At 42.7% G+C, this 19772-nt stretch overlaps 17 non-coding genes across 17 annotated transcripts; all 17 read left to right on the top strand.

Moving 5' to 3' along the window:
- The first annotated feature begins 329 nt into the window (after positions 1-329).
- Positions 330-412, top strand: TRNAL-UAA (transfer RNA leucine (anticodon UAA)). Its single transcript has one exon. It is a non-coding gene; the product is annotated as a tRNA-Leu (tRNA).
- Positions 413-1044: 632 nt separating this feature from the next.
- Positions 1045-1127, top strand: TRNAL-CAG (transfer RNA leucine (anticodon CAG)). Its single transcript has one exon. It is a non-coding gene; the product is annotated as a tRNA-Leu (tRNA).
- A 189-nt stretch (positions 1128-1316) lies between these two features.
- On the top strand, positions 1317-1399 carry TRNAL-AAG (transfer RNA leucine (anticodon AAG)). The gene has a single exon. It is a non-coding gene; the product is annotated as a tRNA-Leu (tRNA).
- Positions 1400-2425: 1026 nt separating this feature from the next.
- TRNAL-UAG (transfer RNA leucine (anticodon UAG)) lies at positions 2426-2508 on the top strand. The gene has a single exon. It is a non-coding gene; the product is annotated as a tRNA-Leu (tRNA).
- Positions 2509-3140: 632 nt separating this feature from the next.
- TRNAL-CAG (transfer RNA leucine (anticodon CAG)) lies at positions 3141-3223 on the top strand. The gene has a single exon. It is a non-coding gene; the product is annotated as a tRNA-Leu (tRNA).
- Positions 3224-4521: 1298 nt separating this feature from the next.
- TRNAL-UAG (transfer RNA leucine (anticodon UAG)) lies at positions 4522-4604 on the top strand. The gene has a single exon. It is a non-coding gene; the product is annotated as a tRNA-Leu (tRNA).
- A 904-nt stretch (positions 4605-5508) lies between these two features.
- Positions 5509-5591, top strand: TRNAL-AAG (transfer RNA leucine (anticodon AAG)). The gene has a single exon. It is a non-coding gene; the product is annotated as a tRNA-Leu (tRNA).
- A 1026-nt stretch (positions 5592-6617) lies between these two features.
- TRNAL-UAG (transfer RNA leucine (anticodon UAG)) lies at positions 6618-6700 on the top strand. Its single transcript has one exon. It is a non-coding gene; the product is annotated as a tRNA-Leu (tRNA).
- A 2013-nt stretch (positions 6701-8713) lies between these two features.
- TRNAL-UAG (transfer RNA leucine (anticodon UAG)) lies at positions 8714-8796 on the top strand. The gene has a single exon. It is a non-coding gene; the product is annotated as a tRNA-Leu (tRNA).
- A 2013-nt stretch (positions 8797-10809) lies between these two features.
- On the top strand, positions 10810-10892 carry TRNAL-UAG (transfer RNA leucine (anticodon UAG)). The gene has a single exon. It is a non-coding gene; the product is annotated as a tRNA-Leu (tRNA).
- Positions 10893-11524: 632 nt separating this feature from the next.
- On the top strand, positions 11525-11607 carry TRNAL-CAG (transfer RNA leucine (anticodon CAG)). Its single transcript has one exon. It is a non-coding gene; the product is annotated as a tRNA-Leu (tRNA).
- A 189-nt stretch (positions 11608-11796) lies between these two features.
- Positions 11797-11879, top strand: TRNAL-AAG (transfer RNA leucine (anticodon AAG)). The gene has a single exon. It is a non-coding gene; the product is annotated as a tRNA-Leu (tRNA).
- A 1026-nt stretch (positions 11880-12905) lies between these two features.
- On the top strand, positions 12906-12988 carry TRNAL-UAG (transfer RNA leucine (anticodon UAG)). The gene has a single exon. It is a non-coding gene; the product is annotated as a tRNA-Leu (tRNA).
- A 2013-nt stretch (positions 12989-15001) lies between these two features.
- TRNAL-UAG (transfer RNA leucine (anticodon UAG)) lies at positions 15002-15084 on the top strand. Its single transcript has one exon. It is a non-coding gene; the product is annotated as a tRNA-Leu (tRNA).
- Positions 15085-15716: 632 nt separating this feature from the next.
- Positions 15717-15799, top strand: TRNAL-CAG (transfer RNA leucine (anticodon CAG)). Its single transcript has one exon. It is a non-coding gene; the product is annotated as a tRNA-Leu (tRNA).
- Positions 15800-17097: 1298 nt separating this feature from the next.
- On the top strand, positions 17098-17180 carry TRNAL-UAG (transfer RNA leucine (anticodon UAG)). Its single transcript has one exon. It is a non-coding gene; the product is annotated as a tRNA-Leu (tRNA).
- Positions 17181-19193: 2013 nt separating this feature from the next.
- Positions 19194-19276, top strand: TRNAL-UAG (transfer RNA leucine (anticodon UAG)). Its single transcript has one exon. It is a non-coding gene; the product is annotated as a tRNA-Leu (tRNA).
- The last annotated feature ends 496 nt before the right edge of the window (positions 19277-19772 follow it).

Raw genomic sequence — 19772 nt, 5'->3', positions numbered from 1 at the left:
CATTGACAGCATAAATTTGCATAAACTGCCCCACCTTCTGCCTTCCTACTTCCTGAGCAGTAGTTGTTTGTGTATAGAGAGAAAGGTCGCAGGCAAAGTAATTTTGTGAGTAGGATACAGAACCCTAAATAGCTGGTGAGAGGTATAAGTTATTCTAACAGCATAAAAACAGTACACCTGTGAAATGAAATGCTTTCATATGTGATCTTCTGTGTTTATTGTCCTGTGCAAAAAGTTGCACCTTGTGTTTGAAGGTTGAAATTATTTCAAGCTTGCATGGACGCAGAAATTTCTGAGTGACTTTTATACATTTCTTAGGACTCTTCACTGTCAGGATGGCCGAGTGGTCTAAGGCGCTGTGTTTAAGCCGCAGTCTCCTCTGGAGGCGTGGGTTCGAATCCCACTTCTGAAATGACTTTTGGAGATATAATCTTCTTCATCAGGTTAACATCTGATGGAAGTTGCTTCTGTTCGTCTTCACCTGGGACGTTATTCTGTCCTCGTCTAGTCAAGAGAGCTTGGGTTTCTCCTATATTCCTGTTGTACAAAGTCTTGCTGATAAAGTGCAATCCTTACCAAATCAGCTTATGACCCATGTAAGAGCTCATCTAGAAGAGTCATTCTCTTGTATTCCCTGGCCAGACAGGCCATACAAATTTGGAAGAATGCCAAGCACCTGGTAGACAGCTGGACTCCAGCACACTTACAGCAATTTCCTCAGGGCAGTGATCAGGGGCTACTTAGATTTGCGAATTCCACCCTATGTTGTGACATTGAGATCCCTTGTTGAATTTGCTTTAGTCAGCCAAGATGTGGCTATTGACTCAATTTCAAAGCAGCTTTGGGCCGTTCAAGTGGCTGGTAAATAGCACTTTCTCTTTGTACGCTTTAAAGGTCTAAAGAGTTCTTCATAGGTACTGCTCTGTATGGATTGTTCAAAGATCTGTTGGAAATGCTTATAATGGGATAAATAAATTGAGGGCATGCTTTTTCGGTACCAAACTTGCATGGCTGTCTGGCTTGTGGAAGGTGCTGCAAATGCAAGTCAGGATGGCCGAGTGGTCTAAGGCGCTGTGTTCAGGTCGCAGTCTCTTCTGGAGGCGTGGGTTCAAATCCCACTTCTGACAAACCTGTGTTTAATCTTCTTTTTTCTTGAGGGAGAAAATCAGATCATTTCCCTCACATGGGCTTATATGGTTGTCTTTTTGGAAAAGTGCAGTGAGTTTTTTTCTTGCTATAGCCACTTATGGCCTAAGATGTGTGTTTTTTTTGTTCACACTATCTTTCTCACTATGTAGATGGACAAGTAACATGTGGTCAGGATGGCCGAGTGGTCTAAGGCGCTGCGTTAAGGCCGCAGTCTCTCCTGGAGGCGTGGTTTCGAATCCCACTTCTGACAAAACTTTAAGTCCATTTTGTCTCTGCGTTCCTTCAGAATCTCAGCTAAAAATTGGCAGTGCATATAATATCTGAATAAGTACCAAACTTCAGTTTCAACTGCAAATGAATTTGCCCAATTCTGTCTTCAAGCTCTTATATTATTCTTCTAGCACTAGTGGTGTTTTATGTGTTTTTTGGGGGGTGCCTAAAAAATCCCTTTTATTGAAGAAGTGGCTTACATTCAGTCTTGTGATATTTTTGGTTTCCAATAAGTAGATTTTTAATTTTATGTAACCTCATTTTCTAATGATCCATTCAAGAGATGTTTCCACTATGAAATGAATAGCAAGGGGAAAGAGCACAAATGATAGAGCGAGTGAGTGAGATGGGGTGTTGAGGAAGGAGAGAATGAAACAAAGACAGAGTGAGTGAACGGCAGGTAGGCATAGAAGAGGAGACTAGAAGTGAAAGTGACTTGCTTTTCCCTGCTCTTGACCTCCCACCCATCTCAAACCAATCACAAACATACCTTCTATGCAACGTTGGTATGCAGAACTTCACTCCTCAGCCAGTGAGGGTGAGTCCCAAGCCAGGGGCTAGAGAGCAAAAGAATGGATGTGCTCAGACGTTCCTTGCTAGGGACAGTTGATCTGAAACAAGGCCTGCTCTCTTGTTTCCAGCAAGGATCTAGAAATTCTGCATGAATGTGCAAGGCACATTGACAGCATAAATTTGCATAAACTGCCCCACCTTCTGCCTTCCTCCTTCCTGAGCAGTAGTTGTTTGTGTATAGAGAGAAAGGTCGCAGGCAAGGTAATTTTGTGAGTAGGATACAGAACCCTAAATAGCTGGTGAGAGGTATAAGTTATTCTAAAAGCATAAAAACAGTACACCTGTGAAATGAAATGCTTTCATATGTGATCTTCTGTGTTTATTGTCCTGTGCAAAAAGTTGCACCTTGTGTTTGAAGGTTGAAATTATTTCAAGCTTGCATGGACGCAGAAATTTCTGTGTCATTTTCATACATTTCTTAGGACTCTTAACTGTCAGGATGGCCGAGTGGTCTAAGGCGCTGTGTTTAGGCCGCAGTCTCCTCTGGAGGCGTGGGTTCGAATCCCACTTCTGAAATGACTTTTGGAGATATAATCTTCTTCATCAGGATAACATCTGATGGAAGTTGCTTCTGTTCGTCTTCACCTGGGACGTTATTCTGTCCTCGTCTAGTCAAGAGAGCTTGGGTTTCTCATATATTTCTGTTGTACAAAGTCTTGCTGATAAAGTGCAATCCTTACCAAATGAGCTTATGACCCATGTAAGAGCTCATCTAGAAGAGTCATTCTCTTGTATTCCCTGGCCAGACAGGCAATACAAATTTGGAAGAATGCCAAGCACCTGGTAGACAGCTGGACTCCAGCACACTTACAGCAATTTCCTCAGGGCAGTGATCAGGGGCTGCTTAGATTTGCGAATTCCACCCTATGTTGTGACATTGAGATCCCTTGTTGAATTTGCTTTAGTCAGCCAAGATGTGGCTATTGACTCAATTTCAAAGCAGCTTTGGGCCGTTCAAGTGGCTGGTGAATAGCACTTTCTCTTTGTACTCATTAAAGGTCTAAAGAGTTCTTCATAGGTACTGCTCTGTATGGATTGTTCAAAGATCTGTTGGAAATGCTTATAATGGGATAAATAAATTGAGGGCATGCCTTTTCGGTACCCCACTTGCATGGCTGTCTGGCTTGTGGAAGGTGCTGCAAATGCAAGTCAGGATGGCCGAGTGGTCTAAGGCGCTGCGGTCAGGTCGCAGTCTTTTCTGGAGGCGTGGGTTCAAATCCCACTTCTGACAAACCTGTGTTTAATCTTCTTTTTTCTTGAGGGAGAAAATCAGATCATTTCCCTCACATGGGCTTATATGGTTGTCTTTTTGGAAAAGTGCAGTGAGTTTTTTTCTTGCTATAGCCACTCATGGCCTAAGATGTGTGTTTTTTTTGTTCACACTATCTTTCTCACTATGTAGATGAACAAGCAACATGTGGGCATGATGGCCGAGTGGTCTAAGGCGCTGCGTTAAGGCTGCAGTCTCTCCTAGAGGCGTGGGTTCGAATCCCACTTCTGACAAAACTTTAAGTCCATTTTGTCTCTGCGTTCCTTCAGAATCTCAGCTAAAAATTGGCAGTGCATATAATATCTGAATAAGTACCAAACTTCAGTTTCAACTGCAAATGAATTTGCCCAATTCTGTCCTCAAGCTCGTATAATATTCTTCTAGCACTAGTGGTGTTTTATGTGTTTTTTGGGGGGTGCCTAAAAAATCCCTTTTATTGAAGAAATGGCTTACATTCAGTTTTGTGATATTTTTGGTTTCCAATAAGTAGATTTTTAATTTTATGTAACCTCATTTTCTAATGATCCATTCAAGAGATGTTTCCACTATGAAATGAAGAGCAAGGGGAAAGAGCACAAATGATAGAGCCAGTGAGTGAGATGGGGTGTTGAGGAAGGAGAGAATGAAACAAAGACAGAGTGAGAGAACGGCAGGTAGGCATAGAAGAGGAGACTAGAAGTGAAGGTGACTTGCTTTTCCCTGCTCTTGACCTCACACCCATCTCAAACCAATCACAAACATACCTTCTATGCAACGTTGGTATGCAGAACTTCACTCCTCAGCCAGTGAGGGTGAGTCCCAAGCCAGGGGCTAGAGAGCAAAAGAATGGATGTGCTCAGACGTTCCTTGCTAGGGACAGTTGATCTGAAACAAGGCCTGCTCTCTTGTTTCCAGCAAGGATCTAGAAATTCTGCATGAATCTGCAAGGCACATTGACAGCATAAATTTGCATAAACTGCCCCACCTTATGCCTTCCTACTTCCTGAGCAGTAGTTGTTTGTGTATAAAGAGAGAGGTCGCAGGCAAGATAATTTTGTGAGTAGGATACAGAACCCTAAATAGCTGGTGAGAGTTATAAGTTATTCTAAAAGCATAAAAACAGTACACCTGTGAAATGAAATGCTTTCATATGTGATCTTCTGTGTTTATTGTCCTGTGCAAAAAGTTGCACCTTGTGTTTGAAGGTTGAAATTATTTCAAGCTTGCATGGACGCAGAAATTTATGAGTGACTTTTATACATTTCTTAGGACTCTTCACTGTCAGGATGGCCGAGTGGTCTAAGGCGCTGTGTTTAGGCTGCAGTCTCCTCTGGAGGCGTGGGTTCGAATCCCACTTCTGAAATGACTTTTGGAGATATAATCTTCTTCATCAGGATAACATCTGATGGAAGTTGCATCTGTTCGTCTTCACCTGGGACGTTATTCCGTCCTCGTCTAGTCAAGAGAGCTTGGGTTTCTCATATATTTCTGTTGTACAAAGTCTTGCTGATAAAGTGCAATCCTTACCAAATGAGCTTAGGACCCATGTAAGAGCTCATCTAGAAGAGTCATGCTCTTGTATTCCCTGGCCAGACAGGCCATGCAAATTTGGAAGAATGCCAAGCACCTGGTAGACAGCTGTACTCCAACACACTTACAGCAATGTCCTCAGGGCTGTGATCAGGGGCTGCTTAGATTTGCGTATTCCACCCTATGTTGTGACATTGAGCTCCCTTGTTGAATTTGCTTTAGTCAGCCAAGATGTGGCTGTTGACTCAATTTCAAAGCAGCTTTGGGCCGTTCAAGTGGCTGGTGAATAGCACTTTCTCTTTGTACGCTTTAAAGGTCTAAAGAGTTCTTCATAGGTACTGCTCTGTATGGATTGTTCAAAGATCTGTTGGAAATGCTTATAATGGGATAAATAAATTGAGGGCATGCCTTTTTGGTACCAAACTTGCATGGCTGTCTGGCTTGTGGAAGGTGCTGGAAATGCAAGTCAAGATGGCCGAGTGGTCTAAGGCGCTGCATTCAGGTCGCAGTCTCTTCTGGAGGCGTGGGTTCAAATCCCACTTCTGACAAACCTGTGTTTAATCTTCTTTTTTCTTGAGGGAGAAAATCAGATCATTTCCCTCACATGGGCTTATATGGTTGTCTTTTTGGAAAAGTGCAGTGAGTTTTTTTCTTTCTATAGCCACTTATGGCCTAAGATGTGTGTTTTTTTTGTTCACACTATCTTTCTCGCTATGTAGATGAACAAGCAACATGTGGTCAGGATGGCCGAGTGGTCTAAGGCGCTGCGTTAAGGCCGCAGTCTCTCCTGGAGACGTGGGTTCGAATCCCACTTCTGACAAAACTTTAAGTCCATTTTGTCTCTGCGTTCCTTCAGAATCTCAGCCAAAAATTGGCAGTGCATATAATATCTGAATAAGTACCAAACTTCAGTTTCAACTGCAAATGAATTTGCCCAATTCTGTCTTCAAGCTCGTATAATATTCTTCTAGCACTAGTGGTGTTTTATGTGTTTTTTGGGGGGTGCCTAAAAAATCCCTTTTATTGAAGAAATGGCTTACATTCAGTCTTGTGATATTTTTGGTTTCCAATAAGTAGATTTCTAATTTTATGTAACCTCATTTTCTAATGCTCCATTCAAGAGATGTTTCCACTATGAAATGAAGAGCAAGGGGAAAGAGCACAAATGATAGAGCCAGTGAGTGAGATGGGGTGTTGAGGAAGGAGAGAATGAAACAAAGACAGAGTGAGTGAACGGCAGGTAGGCATAGAAGAGGAGACTAGAAGTGAAGGTGACTTGCTTTTCCCTGTTCTTGACCTCCCACCCATCTCAAACCAATCACAAACATACCTTCTATGCAACGTTGGTATGCAGAACTTCACTCCTCAGCCAGTGAGGGTGAGTCCCAAGCCAGGGGCTAGAGAGCAAAAGAATGGATGTGCTCGGACGTTCCTTGCTAGGGACAGTTGATCTGAAACAAGGCCTGCTCTCTTGTTTCCAGCAAGGATCTAGAAATTCTGCATGAATGTGTAAGGCACATTGACAGCATAAATTTGCATAAACTGCCCCACCTTCTGCCTTCCTACTTCCTGAGCAGTAGTTGTTTGTGTATAGAGAGAAAGGTCGCAGGCAAGGTAATTTTGTGAGTAGGATACAGAACCCTAAATAGCTGGTGAGAGGTATAAGTTATTCTAAAAGCATAAAAACAGTATACCTGTGAAATGAAATGCTTTCATATGTGATCTTCTGTGTTTATTGTCCTGTGCAAAAAGTTGCACCTTGTGTTTGAAGGTTGAAATTATTTCAAGCTTGCATGGACGCAGAAATTTCTGAGTGACTTTTATACATTTCTTAGGACTCTTCACTGTCAGGATGGCCGAGTGGTCTAAGGCGCTGTGTTTAGGCCGCAGTCTCCTCTGGAGGCGTGGGTTCGAATCCCACTTCTGAAATGACTTTTGGAGATATAATCTTCTTCATCAGGATAACATCTGATGGAAGTTGCTTCTGTTCGTCTTCACCTGGGACGTTATTCTGTCCTCGTCTAGTCAAGAGAGCTTGGGTTTCTCATATATTTCTGTTGTACAAAGTCTTGCTGATAAAGTGCAATCCTTACCAAATGAGCTTATGACCCATGTAAGAGCTCATCTAGAAGAGTCATTCTCTTGTATTCCCTGGCCAGACAGGCAATACAAATTTGGAAGAATGCCAAGCACCTGGTAGACAGCTGGACTCCAGCACACTTACAGCAATTTCCTCAGGGCAGTGATCAGGGGCTGCTTAGATTTGCGAATTCCACCCTATGTTGTGACATTGAGATCCCTTGTTGAATTTGCTTTAGTCAGCCAAGATGTGGCTATTGACTCAATTTCAAAGCAGCTTTGGGCCGTTCAAGTGGCTGGTGAATAGCACTTTCTCTTTGTACTCATTAAAGGTCTAAAGAGTTCTTCATAGGTACTGCTCTGTATGGATTGTTCAAAGATCTGTTGGAAATGCTTATAATGGGATAAATAAATTGAGGGCATGCCTTTTCGGTACCCCACTTGCATGGCTGTCTGGCTTGTGGAAGGTGCTGCAAATGCAAGTCAGGATGGCCGAGTGGTCTAAGACGCTGCGTTCAGGTAGCAGTCTCTTCTGGAGGCGTGGGTTCGAATCCCACTTCTGACAAACCTGTGTTTAATCTTCTTTTTTCTTGAGTCAGAAAATCAGATCATTTCCCTCACATGGGCTTATATGGTTGTCTTTTTGGAAAAGTGCAGTGAGTTTTTTTCTTGCTATAGCCACTCATGGCCTAAGATGTGTGTTTTTGTTGTTCACACTATCTTTCTCACTATGTAGAAGAACAACCAACATGTGGTCAGGATGGCCGAGTGGTCTAAGGCGCTGCGTTAAGGCCGCAGTCTCTCCTGGAGGCGAGGGTTCGAATCCCATTTCTGACAAAACTTTAAGTCCATTTTGTCTCTGCGTTCCTTCAGAATCTCAGCTAAAAATTGGCAGTGCATATAATATCTGAATAAGTACCAAACTTCAGTTTCAACTGCAAATGAATTTGCCCAATTCTGTCTTCAAGCTCGTATAATATTCTTCTAGCACTAGTGGTGTTTTATGTGTTTTTTGGGGGGTGCCTAAAAAATCCCTTTTATTGAAGAAATGGCTTACATTCAGTCTTGTGATATTTTTGGTTTCCAATAAGTAGATTTTTAATTTTATGTAACCTCATTTTCTAATGATCCATTCAAGAGATGTTTCCACTATGAAATGAAGAGGAAGGGGAAAGAGCACAAATGATAGAGCCAGTGAGTGAGATGGGGTGTTGAGGAAGGAGAGAATGAAACAAAGACAGAGTGAGTGAACGGCAGGTAGGCATAGAAGAGGAGACTAGAAGTGAAGGTGACTTGCTTTTCCCTGCTCTTGACCTCCCACCCATCTCAAACCAATCACAAACATACCTTCTATTCAACGTTGGTATGCAGAACTTCACTCCTCAGCCAGTGAGCGTGAGTCCCAAGCCTGGGGCTAGAGAGCAAAAGAATGGATGTGCTCAGACGTTCCTTGCTAGGGACAGTTGATCTGAAACAAGGCCTGCTCTCTTGTTTCCAGCAAGGATCTAGAAATTCTGCATGAATCTGCAAGGCATATTGACAGCATAAATTTGCATAAACTGCCCCACCTCCTGCCTTCCTACTTCCTGAGCAGTAGTTGTTTGTGTATAAAGAGAGAGGTCGCAGGCAAGGTAATTTTGTGAGTAGGATACAGAACCCTAAATAGCTGGTGAGAGGTATAAGTTATTCTAAAAGCATAAAAACAGTACACCTGTGAAATGAAATGCTTTCATATGTGATCTTCTGTGTTTATTGTCCTGTGCAAAAAGTTGCACCTTGTGTTTGAAGGTTGAAATTATTTCAAGCTTGCATGGACGCAGAAATTTCTGAGTGACTTTTATACATTTCTTAGGACTCTCCACTGTCAGGATGGCCGAGTGGTCTAAGGCGCTGTGTTTAGGCCGCAGTCTCCTCTGGAGGTGTGGGTTCAAATCCCACTTCTGACATGACTTTTGGAGATATAATCTTCTTCATCAGGATAACATCTGATGGAAGTTGCATCTGTTCGTCTTCACCTGGGACGTTATTCCGTCCTCGTCTAGTCAAGAGAGCTTGGGTTTCTCATATATTTCTGTTGTACAAAGTCTTGCTGATGAAGTGCAATCCTTACCAAATGAGCTTAGGACCCATGTAAGAGCTCATCTAGAAGAGTCATGCTCTTGTATTCCCTGGCCAGACAGGCCATGCAAATTTGGAAGAATGCCAAGCACCTGGTAGACAGCTGTACTCCAGCACACTTACAGCAATGTCCTCAGGGCTGTGATCAGGGGCTGCTTAGATTTGCGTATTCCACCCTATGTTGTGACATTGAGCTCCCTTGTTGAATTTGCTTTAGTCAGCCAAGATGTGGCTGTTGACTCAATTTCAAAGCAGCTTTGGGCCGTTCAAGTGGCTGGTGAATAGCACTTTCTCTTTGTACGCTTTAAAGGTCTAAAGAGTTCTTCATAGGTACTGCTCTGTATGGATTGTTCAAAGATCTGTTGGAAATGCTTATAATGGGATAAATAAATTGAGGGCATGCCTTTTCGGTACCAAACTTGCATGGCTGTCTGGCTTGTGGAAGGTGCTGCAAATGCAAGTCAGGATGGCCGAGTGGTCTAAGGCGCTGCGTTCAGGTCGCAGTCTCTTCTGGAGATGTGGGTTCAAATCTCACTTCTGACAAACCTGTGTTTAATCTTCTTTTTTCTTGAGGGAGAAAATCAGATCATTTCCCTCACATGGGCTTATATGGTTGTCTTTTTGGAAAAGTGCAGTGAGTTTTTTTCTTGCTATAGCCACTTATGGCCTAAGATGTGTGTTTTTTTTGTTCACACTATCTTTCTCACTATGTAGATGGACAAGCAACATGTGGTCAGGATGGCCGAGTGGTCTAAGCCGCTGCGTTAAGGCCGCAGTCTCTCCTGGAGGCATGGGTTCGAATCCCACTTCTGACAAAACTTTAAGTCCATTTTGTCTCTGCGTTCCTTCAGAATCTCAGCTAAAAATTGGCAGTGCATAAAATATCTGAATAAGTACCAAACTTCAGTTTCAACTGCAAATGAATTTGCCCAATTCTGTCTTCAAGCTCTTATAATATTCTTCTAGCACTAGTGGTGTTTTATGTGTTTTTTGGGGGGTGCCTAAAAAATCCCTTTTATTGAAGAAATGGCTTACATTCAGTCTTGTGATATTTTTGGTTTCCAATAAGTAGATTTTTAATTTTATGTAACCACATTTTCTAATGATCCATTCAAGAGATGTTTCCACTATGAAATGAAGAGCAAGGGGAAAGAGCAAAAATGATAGAGCGAGTGAGTGAGATGGGGTGTTGAGGAAGGAGAAAATGAAACAAAGACAGAGTGAGTGAACGGCAGGTAGGCATAGAAGAGGAGACTAGAAGTGAAAGTGACTTGCTTTTCCCTGCTCTTGACCTCCCACCCATCTCAAACCAATCACAAACATACCTTCTATGCAACGTTGGTATGCAGAACTTCACTCCTCAGCCAGTGAGGGTGAGTCCCAAGCCAGGGGCTAGAGAGCAAAAGAATGGATGTGCTCAGACGTTCCTTGCTAGGGACAGTTGATCTGAAACAAGGCCTGCTCTCTTGTTTCCAGCAAGGATCTAGAAATTCTGCATGAATGTGCAAGGCACATTGACAGCATAAATTTGCATAAACTGCCCCACCTTCTGCCTTCCTACTTCCTGAGCAGTAGTTGTTTGTGTATAGAGAGAAAGGTCGCAGGCAAGGTAATTTTGTGAGTAGGATACAGAACCCTAAATAGCTGGTGAGAGGTATAAGTTATTCTAAAAGCATAAAAACAGTACACCTGTGAAATGAAATGCTTTCATATGTGATCTTCTGTGTTTATTGTCCTGTGCAAAAAGTTGCACCTTGTGTTTGAAGGTTGAAATTATTTCAAGCTTGCATGGACGCAGAAATTTCTGAGTGACTTTTATACATTTCTTAGGACTCTGCACTGTCAGGATGGCCGAGTGGTCTAAGGCGCTGTGTTTAGGCCGCAGTCTTCTCTGGAGGCGTGGGTTCGAATCCCACTTCTGAAATGACTTTTGGAGATATAATCTTCTTCATCAGGATAACATCTGATGGAAGTTGCTTCTGTTCGTCTTCACCTGGGACGTTATTCTGTCCTCGTCTAGTCAAGAGAGCTTGGGTTTCTCATATATTTCTGTTGTACAAAGTCTTGCTGATAAAGTGCAATCCTTACCAAATGAGCTTATGACCCATGTAAGAGCTCATCTAGAAGAGTCATTCTCTTGTATTCCCTGGCCAGACAGGCCATACAAATTTGGAAGAATGCCAAGCACAAGGTAGACAGCTGGACTCCAGCACACTTACAGCAATTTCCTCAGGGCAGTGATCAGGGGCTGCTTAGATTTGCGAATTCCACCCTATGTTGTGACATTGAGATCCCTTGTTGAATTTGCTTTAGTCAGCCAAGATGTGGCTATTGACTCAATTTCAAAGCAGCTTTGGGCCGTTCAAGTGGCTGGTGAATAGCACTTTCTCTTTGTACTCATTAAAGGTCTAAAGAGTTCTTCATAGGTACTGCTCTGTATGGATTGTTCAAAGATCTGTTGGAAATGCTTATAATGGGATAAATAAATTGAGGGCATGCCTTTTCGGTACCCCACTTGCATGGCTGTCTGGCTTGTGGAAGGTACTGCAAATGCAAGTCAGGATGGCCGAGTGGTCTAAGGCGCTGCGTTCAGGTCGCAGTCTCTTCTGGAGGCGTGGGTTCAAATCCCACTTCTGACAAACCTGTGTTTAATCTTCTTTTTTTTTTAGGGAGAAAATCAGATCATTTCCCTCACATGGGCTTATATGGTTGTCTTTTTGGAAAAGTGCAGTGAGTTTTTTTCTTGCTATAGCCACTCATGGCCTAAGATGTGTGTTTTTTTTGTTCACACTATCTTTCTCACTATGTAGATGAACAAGCAACATGTGGTCAGGATTGCCGAGTGGTCTAAGGCGCTGCGTTAAGGCCGCAGTCTCTCCTGGAGGCGTGGGTTCGAATCCCACTTCTGACAAAACTTTAAGTCCATTTTGTCTCTGCGTTCCTTCAGAATCTCAGCCAAAAATTGGCAGTGCATATAATATCTGAATAAGTACCAAACTTCAGTTTCAACTGCAAATGAATTTGCCCAATTCTGTCTTCAAGCTCGTATAATATTCTTCTAGCACTAGTGGTGTTTTATGTGTTTTTTGGGGGGTGCCTAAAAAATCCCTTTTATTGAAGAAATGGCTTACATTCAGTCTTGTGATATTTTTGGTTTCCAATAAGTAGATTTTTAATTTTATGTAACCTCATTTTCTAATGATCCATTCAAGAGATGTTTCCACTATGAAATGAAGAGCAAGGGGAAAGAGCACAAATGATAGAGCGAGTGAGTGAGATGGGGTGTTGAGGAAGGAGAGAATGAAACAAAGACAGAGTGAGTGAACGGCAGGTAGGCATAGAAGAGGAGACTAGAAGTGAAAGTGACTTGCTTTTCCCTGCTCTTGACCTCCCACCCATCTCAAACCAATCACAAACATACCTTCTATGCAACGTTGGTATGCAGAACTTCACTCCTCAGCCAGTGAGGGTGAGTCCCAAGCCAGGGGCTAGAGAGCAAAAGAATGGATGTGCTCAGACGTTCCTTGCTAGGGACAGTTGATCTGAAACAAGGCCTGCTCTCTTGTTTCCAGCAAGGATCTAGAAATTCTGCATGAATGTGCAAGGCACCTTGACAGCATAAATTTGCATAAACTGCCCCACCTTCTGCCTTCCTACTTCCTGAGCAGTAGTTGTTTGTGTATAGAGAGAAAGGTCGCAGGCAAGGTAATTTTGTGAGTAGGATACAGAACCCTAAATAGCTGGTGAGAGGTATAAGTTATTCTAAAAGCATAAAAACAGTACACCTGTGAAATGAAATGCTTTCATATGTGATCTTCTGTGTTTATTGTCCTGTGCAAAAAGTTGCACCTTGTGTTTGAAGGTTGAAATTATTTCAAGCTTGCATGGACGCAGAAATTTCTGAGTGACTTTTATACATTTCTTAGGACTCTTCACTGTCAGGATGGCCGAGTGGTCTAAGGCGCTGTGTTTAGGCCGCAGTCTCCTCTGGAGGCGTGGGTTCGAATCCCACTTCTGAAATGACTTTTGGAGATATAATCTTCTTCATCAGGATAACATCTGATGGAAGTTGCTTCTGTTCGTCTTCACCTGGGACGTTATTCTGTCCTCGTCTAGTCAAGAGAGCTTGGGTTTCTCATATATTTCTGTTGTACAAAGTCTTGCTGATAAAGTGCAATCCTTACCAAATGAGCTTATGACCCATGTAAGAGCTCATCTAGAAGAGTCATTCTCTTGTATTCCCTGGCCAGACAGGCCATACAAATTTGGAAGAATGCCAAGCACCTGGTAGACAGCTGTACTCCAGCACACTTACAGCAATTTCCTCAGGGCAGTGATCAGGGGCTGCTTAGATTTGCGAATTCCACCCTATGTTGTGACATTGAGATCCCTTGTTGAATTTGCTTTAGTCAGCCAAGATGTGGCTATTGACTCAATTTCAAAGCAGCTTTGCGCCGTTCAAGTGGCTGGTGAAGAGCACTTTCTCTTTGTACTCATTAAAGGTCTAAAGAGTTCTTCATAGGTACTGCTCTGTATGGATTGTTCAAAGATCTGTTGGAAATGCTTATAATGGGATAAATAAATTGAGGGCATGCCTTTTCGGTACCCCACTTGCATGGCTGTCTGGCTTGTGGAAGGTGCTGCAAACGCAAGTCAGGATGGCCGAGTGGTCTAAGGCGCTGCAGTCAGGTCGCAGTCTCTTCTGGAGGCGTGGGTTCAAATCCCACTTCTGACAAACCTGTGTTTAATCTTCTTTTTTCTTGAGGGAGAAAATCAGATCATTTCCTTCACATGGGCTTATATGGTTGTCTTTTTGGAAAACTGCAGTGAGTTTTTTTCTTGCTATAGCCACTCATGGCCTAAGATGTGTGTTTTTTTTGTTCACACTATCTTTCTCACTATGTAGATGAACAAGCAACATGTGGTCATGATGGCCGAGTGGTCTAAGGCGCTGCGTTAAGGCCGCAGTCTCTCCTGGAGGCGTGGGTTCGAATCACACTTCTGACAAAACTTTAAGTCCATTTTGTCTCTGCGTTCCTTCAGAATCTCAGCTAAAAATTGGCACTGCATATAATATCTGAATAAGTACCAAACTTCAGTTTCAACTGCAAATGAATTTGCCCAATTCTGTCCTCAAGCTCGTATAATATTCTTCTAGCACTAGTGGTGTTTTATGTGTTTTTTGGGGGGTGCCTAAAAAATCCCTTTTATTGAAGAAATGGCTTACATTCAGTTTTGTGATATTTTTGGTTTCCAATAAGTAGATTTTTAATTTTATGTAACCTCATTTTCTAATGATCCATTCAAGAGATGTTTCCACTATGAAATGAAGAGCAAGGGGAAAGAGCACAAATGATAGAGCCAGTGAGTGAGATGGGGTGTTGAGGAAGGAGAGAATGAAACAAAGACAGAGTGAGAGAATGGCAGGTAGGCATAGAAGAGGAGACTAGAAGGGAAGGTGACTTGCTTTTCCCTGCTCTTGACCTCACACCCATCTCAAACCAATCACAAACATACCTTCTATGCAACGTTGGTATGCAGAACTTCACTCCTCAGCCAGTGAGGGTGAGTCCCAAGCCAGGGGCTAGAGAGCAAAAGAATGGATGTGCTCAGACGTTCCTTGCTAGGGACAGTTGATCTGAAACAAGGCCTGCTCTCTTGTTTCCAGCAAGGATCTAGAAATTCTGCATGAATCTGCAAGGCACATTGACAGCATAAATTTGCATAAACTGCCCCACCTTCTGCCTTCCTACTTCCTGAGCAGTAGTTGTTTGTGTATAAAGAGAGAGGTCGCAGGCAAGATAATTTTGTGAGTAGGATACAGAACCCTAAATAGCTGGTGAGAGTTATAAGTTATTCTAAAAGCATAAAAACAGTACACCTGTGAAATGAAATGCTTTCATATGTGATCTTCTGTGTATATTGTCCTGTGCAAAAAGTTGCACCTTGTGTTTGAAGGTTGAAATTATTTCAAGCTTGCATGGACGCAGAAATTTATGAGTGACTTTTATACATTTCTTAGGACTCTTCACTGTCAGGATGGCCGAGTGGTCTAAGGCGCTGTGTTTAGGCTGCAGTCTCCTCTGGAGGCGTGGGTTCGAATCCCACTTCTGAAATGACTTTTGGAGATATAATCTTCTTCATCAGGATAACATCTGATGGAAGTTGCATCTGTTCGTCTTCACCTGGGACGTTATTCCGTCCTCGTCTAGTCAAGAGAGCTTGGGTTTCTCATATATTTCTGTTGTACAAAGTCTTGCTGATAAAGTGCAATCCTTACCAAATGAGCTTAGGACCCATGTAAGAGCTCATCTAGAAGAGTCATGCTCTTGTATTCCCTTGCCAGACAGGCCATGCAAATTTGGAAGAATGCCAAGCACCTGGTAGACAGCTGTACTCCAGCACACTTACAGCAATGTCCTCAGGGCTGTGATCATGGGCTGCTTAGATTTGCGTATTCCACCCTATGTTGTGACATTGAGCTCCCTTGTTGAATTTGCTTTAGTCAGCCAAGATGTGGCTGTTGACTCAATTTCAAAGCAGCTTTGGGCCGTTCAAGTGGCTGGTGAATAGCACTTTCTCTTTGTACGCTTTAAAGGTCTAAAGAGTTCTTCATAGGTACTGCTCTGTATGGATTGTTCAAAGATCTGTTGGAAATGCTTATAATGGGATAAATAAATTGAGGGCATGCCTTTTCGGTACCAAACTTGCATGGCTGTCTGGCTTGTGGAAGGTGCTGCAAATGCAAGTCAGGATGGCCGAGTGGTCTAAGGCGCTGCGTTCAGGTCGCAGTCTCTTCTGGAGGCGTGGGTTCAAATCCCACTTCTGACAAACCTGTGTTTAATCTTCTTTTTTCTTGAGGGAGAAAATCAGATAATTTCCCTCACATGGGCTTATATGGTTGTCTTTTTGGAAAAGTGCAGTGAGTTTTTTTCTTGCTATAGCCACTTATGGCCTAAGATGTGTGTTTTTTTTGTTCACACTATCTTTCTCACTATGTAGATGGACAAGCAACATGTGGTCAGGATGGCCGAGTGGTCTAAGCCGCTGCGTTAAGGCCGCAGTCTCTCCTGGAGGCATGGGTTCGAATCCCACTTCTGACAAAACTTTAAGTCCATTTTGTCTCTGCGTTCCTTCAGAATCTCAGCTAAAAATTGGCAGTGCATAAAATATCTGAATAAGTACCAAACTTCAGTTTCAACTGCAAATGAATTTGCCCAATTCTGTCTTCAAGCTCTTATAATATTATTCTAGCACTAGTGGTGTTTTATGTGTTTTTTGGGGGGTGCCTAAAAAATCCCTTTTATTGAAGAAATGGCTTACATTCAGTCTTGTGATATTTTTGGTTTCCAATAAGTAGATTTTTAATTTTATGTAACCACATTTTCTAATGATCCATTCAAGAGATGTTTCCACTATGAAATGAAGAGCAAGGGGAAGGAGCAAAAATGATAGAGCGAGTGAGTGAGATGGGGTGTTGAGGAAGGAGAAAATGAAACAAAGACAGAGTGAGTGAACGGCAGGTAGGCATAGAAGAGGAGACTAGAAGTGAAAGTGACTTGCTTTTCCCTGCTCTTGACCTCCCACCCATCTCAAACCAATCACAAACATACCTTCTATGCAACGTTGGTATGCAGAACTTCACTCCTCAGCCAGTGAGGGTGAGTCCCAAGCCAGGGGCTAGAGAGCAAAAGAATGGATGTGCTCAGACGTTCCTTGCTAGGGACAGTTGATCTGAAACAAGGCCTGCTCTCTTGTTTCCAGCAAGGATCTGGAAATTCTGCATGAATGTGCAAGGCACATTGACAGCATAAATTTGCATAAACTGCCCCACCTTCTGCCTTCCTACTTCCTGAGCAGTAGTTGTTTGTGTATAGAGAGAAAGGTCGCAGGCAAGGTAATTTTGTGAGTAGGATACAGAACCCTAAATAGCTGGTGAGAGGTATAAGTTATTCTAAAAGCATAAAAACAGTACACCTGTGAAATGAAATGCTTTCATATGTGATCTTCTGTGTTTATTGTCCTGTGCAAAAAGTTGCACCTTGTGTTTGAAGGTTGAAATTATTTCAAGCTTGCATGGACGCAGAAATTTCTGAGTGACTTTTATACATTTCTTAGGACTCTTCACTGTCAGGATGGCCGAGTGGTCTAAGGCGCTGTGTTTAGGCCGCAGTCTTCTCTGGAGGCGTGGGTTCGAATCCCACTTCTGAAATGACTTTTGGAGATATAATCTTCTTCATCAGGATAACATCTGATGGAAGTTGCTTCTGTTCGTCTTCACCTGGGACGTTATTCTGTCCTCGTCTAGTCAAGAGAGCTTGGGTTTCTCATATATTTCTGTTGTACAAAGTCTTGCTGATAAAGTGCAATCCTTACCAAATGAGCTTATGACCCATGTAAGAGCTCATCTAGAAGAGTCATTCTCTTGTATTCCCTGGCCAGACAGGCAATACAAATTTGGAAGAATGCCAAGCACCTGGTAGACAGCTGGACTCCAGCACACTTACAGCAATTTCCTCCGGGCAGTGATCAGGGGCTGCTTAGATTTGCGAATTCCACCCTATGTTGTGACATTGAGATCCCTTGTTGAATTTGCTTTAGTCAGCCAAGATGTGGCTATTGACTCAATTTCAAAGCAGCTTTGGGCCGTTCAAGTGGCTGGTGAATAGCACTTTCTCTTTGTACTCATTAAAGGTCTAAAGAGTTCTTCATAGGTACTGCTCTGTATGGATTGTTCAAAGATCTGTTGGAAATGCTTATAATGGGATAAATAAATTGAGGGCATGCCTTTTCGGTACCCCACTTGCATGGCTGTCTGGCTTGTGGAAGGTGCTGCAAATGCAAGTCAGGATGGCCGAGTGGTCTAAGACGCTGCGTTCAGGTAGCAGTCTCTTCTGGAGGCGTGGGTTCAAATCCCACTTCTGACAAACCTGTGTTTAATCTTCTTTTTTCTTGAGTCAGAAAATCAGATCATTTCCCTCACATGGGCTTATATGGTTGTCTTTTTGGAAAAGTGCAGTGAGTTTTTTTCTTGCTATAGCCACTCATGGCCTAAGATGTGTGTTTTTGTTGTTCACACTATCTTTCTCACTATGTAGAAGAACAACCAACATGTGGTCAGGATGGCCGAGTGGTCTAAGGCGCTGCGTTAAGGCCGCAGTCTCTCCTGGAGGCGAGGGTTCGAATCCCATTTCTGACAAAACTTTAAGTCCATTTTGTCTCTGCGTTCCTTCAGAATCTCAGCTAAAAATTGGCAGTGCATATAATATCTGAATAAGTACCAAACTTCAGTTTCAACTGCAAATGAATTTGCCCAATTCTGTCTTCAAGCTCGTATAATATTCTTCTAGCACTAGTGGTGTTTTATGTGTTTTTTGGGGGGTGCCTAAAAAATCCCTTTTATTGAAGAAATGGCTTACATTCAGTCTTGTGATATTTTTGGTTTCCAATAAGTAGATTTTTAATTTTATGTAACCTCATTTTCTAATGATCCATTCAAGAGATGTTTCCACTATGAAATGAAGAGGAAGGGGAAAGAGCACAAATGATAGAGCCAGTGAGTGAGATGGGGTGTTGAGGAAGGAGAGAATGAAACAAAGACAGAGTGAGTGAACGGCAGGTAGGCATAGAAGAGGAGACTAGAAGTGAAGGTGACTTGCTTTTCCCTGCTCTTGACCTCCCACCCATCTCAAACCAATCACAAACATACCTTCTATTCAACGTTGGTATGCAGAACTTCACTCCTCAGCCAGTGAGCGTGAGTCCCAAGCCTGGGGCTAGAGAGCAAAAGAATGGATGTGCTCAGACGTTCCTTGCTAGGGACAGTTGATCTGAAACAAGGCCTGCTCTCTTGTTTCCAGCAAGGATCTAGAAATTCTGCATGAATCTGCAAGGCATATTGACAGCATAAATTTGCATAAACTGCCCCACCTCCTGCCTTCCTACTTCCTGAGCAGTAGTTGTTTGTGTATAAAGAGAGAGGTCGCAGGCAAGGTAATTTTGTGAGTAGGATACAGAACCCTAAATAGCTGGTGAGAGGTATAAGTTATTCTAAAAGCATAAAAACAGTACACCTGTGAAATGAAATGCTTTCATATGTGATCTTCTGTGTTTATTGTCCTGTGCAAAAAGTTGCACCTTGTGTTTGAAGGTTGAAATTATTTCAAGCTTGCATGGACGCAGAAATTTCTGAGTGACTTTTATACATTTCTTAGGACTCTCCACTGTCAGGATGGCCGAGTGGTCTAAGGCGCTGTGTTTAGGCCGCAGTCTCCTCTGGAGGTGTGGGTTCAAATCCCACTTCTGACATGACTTTTGGAGATATAATCTTCTTCATCAGGATAACATCTGATGGAAGTTGCATCTGTTCGTCTTCACCTGGGACGTTATTCCGTCCTCGTCTAGTCAAGAGAGCTTGGGTTTCTCATATATTTCTGTTGTACAAAGTCTTGCTGATGAAGTGCAATCCTTACCAAATGAGCTTAGGACCCATGTAAGAGCTCATCTAGAAGAGTCATGCTCTTGTATTCCCTGGCCAGACAGGCCATGCAAATTTGGAAGAATGCCAAGCACCTGGTAGACAGCTGTACTCCAGCACACTTACAGCAATGTCCTCAGGGCTGTGATCAGGGGCTGCTTAGATTTGCGTATTCCACCCTATGTTGTGACATTGAGCTCCCTTGTTGAATTTGCTTTAGTCAGCCAAGATGTGGCTGTTGACTCAATTTCAAAGCAGCTTTGGGCCGTTCAAGTGGCTGGTGAATAGCACTTTCTCTTTGTACGCTTTAAAGGTCTAAAGAGTTCT

The sequence above is a fragment of the Lissotriton helveticus genome, chromosome 8 (genome assembly GCF_964261635.1).
Source record: "Lissotriton helveticus chromosome 8, aLisHel1.1, whole genome shotgun sequence".
Classification (NCBI taxonomy): Eukaryota; Metazoa; Chordata; class Amphibia; order Caudata; family Salamandridae; genus Lissotriton; species Lissotriton helveticus.
Note: the sequence above shows the minus strand (reverse complement) of the source record. Positions and strands in the feature narration are given on the sequence as shown.